The sequence below is a fragment of the Rattus norvegicus genome, chromosome 17 (assembly GCF_036323735.1).
Source record: "Rattus norvegicus strain BN/NHsdMcwi chromosome 17, GRCr8, whole genome shotgun sequence".
NCBI lineage: Eukaryota > Metazoa > Chordata > Mammalia > Rodentia > Muridae > Rattus > Rattus norvegicus.
In genome coordinates, this window is record NC_086035.1 from 42,365,772 (window position 1) to 42,370,798 (window position 5,027).

The following is a 5,027-nucleotide window of genomic DNA, read 5'->3' on the forward strand; positions in this document are numbered from 1 at the left end:
GGTCTCCCTTTATATGTTACTTGACCTTTTTCCCTTACTGCTTTTAATATTCTTTCTTTATTTTGTGCGTTTGGTGTTTTGACAATTATGTGACGGGAGGTGTTTCTTTTCTGGTCCAATCTATTTGGAGTTCTGTAGGCTTCTTGTATGCCTATGGGTATCTCTTTTTTTAGGTTAGGGAAGTTTTCTTCTATGATTTTGTTGAAGATATTTACTGGTCCTTTGAGCTGGGAGTCTTCACTCTCTTCTATACCTATTATCCTTAGGTTTGATCTTCTCATTGAGTCCTGGATTTCCTGTATGTTTTGGACCAGTAGCTTTTTCCGCTTTACATTATCTTTGACAGTTGAGTCAATGATTTCTATGGAATCTTCTGCTCCTGAGATTCTCTCTTCCATCTCTTGTATTCTGTTGGTGAAGCTTTTATCTACAGCTCCTTGTCTCTTCTTTTGGTTTTCAATATCCAGGGTTGTTTCCATGTGTTCTTTCTTGATTGCTTCTATTTCCATTTTTAATTCCTTCAACTGTTTGATTGTGTTTTCCTGGAATTCTTTCAGGGACTTTTGTGTCTCCTCTCTATGGGCTTATACTTGTTTATTTATGTTTTCCTGGAATTCTTTCAGGGATTTTTGCGATTCTTTCAGGCATTTTTGCGATTCCTCTCTGTAGGCTTCTACTTGTTCTCTAAGGGAGTTCTTCATGTCTTTCTTGAAGTCCTCCAGCATCATGATCAAATATGATTTTGAAACTAGATCTTGCTTTTCTGGTGTGTTTGGATATTCCGTGTTTGCTTTGGTGGGAGAATTGGGCTCCGATGATGCCATGTAGTCTTGGTTTCTGTTGCTTGTGTTCCTGCGCTTGCCTCTCGCCATCAGATTATCTCTAGTGTTACTTTGTTCTGCTATTTCTGACAGTGGCTAGACTGTCCTATAAGCCTGTGTGTCAGGAGTGCTGTAGACCTGTTTTCCTCTCTTTCAGTCAGTTATGGGGACAGAGTGTTCTGCTTTCGGGCGTGTAGTTTTTCCTCTCTACAGGTCTTCAGCTGTTCCTGTGGGCCTGTGTCTTGAGTTCACCAGGCAGCTTTCTTGCAGCAGAAAATTTGGTCTTACCTGTGGTCCCGAGGCTCACGTTCGCTCGTGAGGTGCTGCCCAGGGGCTCTCTGCAGCGGCAGCAACCAGGAAGACCTGTGCCGCCCCTTACGGGAGCTTCAGTGCACCAGGGTTCCAGATGGTCTTTGGCTTTTTCCTCTGGCGTCCGAGATGTGTGTGCAGGGAGCAGTCTCTTCTGGTTTCCCAGGATTGTCTGCCTCTCTGAAGGTTTAGCTCTCCCTCCCACGGGATTTGGGTGCAGAGAACTGTTTATCCGGTCTGTTTCCTTCAGGGTCCAGTGGTGTCTCTGGCAGGGGTCCTGCCGCTCCTGGGCCCTCCCCCACGGGAGCCCAGAGGCCTTATACAGTTTCCTCTTGGGCCAGGTATGTGGGCAGGGGTGAGCAGTGTTGGTGGTCTCTTCTGCTCTGCAGCCTCAGGAGTGCCCACCTGACCAGGCGGTTGGGTCTCTCTCTCACCGGGTCTGGGAGCAGAGAGCTGCTGCGGGCCGGGATCCGCGGGTGTGGGACTTCCGGTAAACACAGAACGTGCCCGGTCCTAGAGAAATTCTGCTTCCGTGTGTCCCAAGCTCACCAGGCAGCTTTCTTGCAGCAGACAATTTGGTCTTACCTGTGGTCCCGAGGCTCAGGTTCGCTCGTGGGGTGCTGCCCAGGGGCTCTCTGCAGCAGCAGCAACCAGGAAGACCTGTGCCGCCCCTTCCGGGAGCTTCAGTGCACCAGGGTTCCAGATGGTCTTTGGCTTTTTCCTCTGGCGTCCGAGATGTGTGTGCAGGGAGCAGTCTCTTCTGGTTTCCCAGGCTTGTCTGCCTCTCTGAAGGTTTAGCTCTCCCTCCCATGGGATTTGGGTGCAGAGAACTGTTTATCCGGTCTGTTTCCTCCACAATTTTCAAAATATAGCAACACTTCCATGAACAGAATCCAAGTTACATGGCCAACTCAGTTAGTTCCCAAAAGGACGCCATCAGATCAACCATTCTTTTCAACATATAGCAACATTTTCACGAAAGGAATCCAAGTTTCTTGGCGAATTAACTTAGTTTTCATTAGGACCAGCTAGAATCAAACCTAATTTTCAAGATATTGCAACATTTTAATGAATTGAATCCCAATGTCTTGGTAAATTCATTTAGTTCCCAATAGGACACAATAGGATCAAGTATACTTTTCAAGATATAGCAATATTTTCAAGAAAAGCATCCCATTTTCAGGGCAATTTCACTTATTTTCCAGCAGTACATTCTAGCATCAACAGTACTATTTAAGATACAGCAGCATTCTAATGAACGGATTCCCAGGTTCATGGCGATTTCAATTAGTCCAAATAGGACACCCTTGTATCAAGCATACTTTTCAAGATGTAGCGATATTTACACTAATGGAATCCCAGTTTCTGGCGAATTCAGTTAGTTCCCAATAGGAGGAATTTTAACGAGTCCACTTTTCAAGATATAGTAACATTGTCATGAACAGAATCCCCTTTTCTAGGCAAATTCTGTTAGTTACCAAGTGAACGCGCATGAAACGATCATACTTATCAAAATATAGCAACAGTTCCATGAACAGTGTCCAAGTTACATGGCCAATACAGTTAGTTCCCAAAAGGACGCCGTTAGATCAACCATTCTTCTCAACATATAGCAACATTTTCACGAATGGAATCCCAGTTTCTTTTCGATTTCACTTAGTTTTCAATAGGTTAGGCTAGATTCAAGCCTAATTTTCAAGATATAGCAACATTTTAATGAAATGAATCCCTGTAACTTTGTATATTCATTTACTTCCCAATAGGACACAATGGGATCATGTATACTTTTCAAGATATAGCAATATTCTCAAGAAAAGTATCCCATTTTTTGGGCAATTTCACTTATTATGTAACAGTACATGCTACTATCAACAGTACGTTTTAAGATACAGCAGCATTCTCAGGAACGGATTCCCAGGATCATGGCGATTTCAATAAGTCCAAATGGGACACCCTTGTATCAAGCAAACTTTTCAAAATATAGTGACATTTCCACGAATGGAATCCCAGTTTCTTGGCGATTTCACTTTGTTTAAATGTTGAGGCTAGAATCATGCCTGATTTTCAAGATATAGCAACATTTTAATGAAATGAATCCCAGTTTCTTTGTAAATTCACTTAGTTCCGAATAGGACACAGTAGGATCAAGTATCCTTTTCAAGATATAGCAATATTTTCAACAAAAGAATCCCATTTTCAGGGCAATTTCACTTATTTTCCAACAGTACACGCTAGTATCAACAGTTCTTTTTAAGATACAACAGCATTCTCATGAACGGATTCCCATTTTCATGCCGAATTCAATGTGTCCTAATAGGACACCCTTGTATCAAGCATACTTTTAAAGATGTAGCTATATTTTTCACGAATGGAATCCCAGTTTCTTGGCGAATCAGTTAGTTCCCAATAGGAGGAATTTTAACGAGTCCACTTTTCAAGATATAGTAACATTGTCACGGACGGAATCTCTTTTTTCTTGTCGAATTTTGTTATTTCCCTAATGAACGCGCATGAAGCAATCATACTTTTCAAAATATAGCAACACTTCCATGAACAGAATCCAAGTTACATGGCCAGTTCAGTTAGTTCCCAAAAGGACACCGTCAGATCAGCCGTTCTTTTGAACATAGAGCAACATTGTCACCAAAGGAATCCCAGTTTCTCGGCATTTCACTTCGTTTTCAATAGGTCAGGCTAGAATGAAGCCTAAATTTCAAGATATAGCAACATTTTAATGAAATTAATCCCAGTTTCTTTGTAAATTCCTTTAGTTAAAATAGGATACAATAGGATCAAGTATACTTTTCAAGATATAGCAATATTTTCAAGAAAAGAATCCCATTTTCTGGGTAATTTCATTTATTTTTCAACAGTACATGCTAGTAAAAACAGTACTTTTTAAGATACAGCAGCATTCTCATGAACGGATTCCCAGGTTCATGGCGACTTCAATTCGTCCAAATAGGACACCCTTGTATCAAGCATACTTTTCAAGATGTAGCGACATTTTCACGAATGGAATCCACTTTCTTGTCGTATTCAATTAGTTCCCAATAGGAGGAATTTTAACGAGGCCACTTTTCAAGATATAGTAACATTGTCACGAACAGAATCCCTTTTTCTTGGTGAATTCTGTTAGTTCCCAAGTGGACACGAGTGGAACAATCACACTTTTCAAAATATAGCAACACTTCCATGAACAGAATCCAAGTTACATGGCCAACTCAGTTAGTTCCCAAAAGGACGCCGTCAGATCAACCATTCTTTTCAACATATAGGAACATTTTCACGAAAGGAAATCCAGTTTCTTGGCGTTTTCACTTAGTTTTCAATAGGTCAGGCTAGAATCAAGCCTAATTTTCAAGATATTGCAACATTTTAATGAAATATATATAACCCAGTTTCTTTGTAAATTAATTTACTTCCCAATAGGACAAAATAGTATCAAGTATACTTTTCAAGATATAGCGATATTTTGAAGAAAAGAATCCCATTTTCTGGGCAATTTCACTTATTATCCAACAGTACATTCTAGTATGAACAGTACTATTTAAGATACAGCAGCATTCTCATGAACGGATTCCCATTTTCATGGCGATTTCAATTTGTCCTAATAGGACACCCTTGTATCAAGCATACTTTTAAAGATGTAGCTATATTTTTCACGAATGGAATCCCAGTTTCTTGGCGATTCAGTTAGTTCCCAATACGAGGAATATTAATGAGTCCACTTTTCAACATATAGCAACATTGTCACGAACGGAATCTTTTTTTCTTGGTGAATTGTGTTAGTTTTCAATTGGTCAGGCTAGAATCAAGCCTAATTTGCAAGATATAGCAACAATTTAATGAAATGAATCCCTGTTTCTTTGTAAATTCATTTAGTTCCCAGTAGGA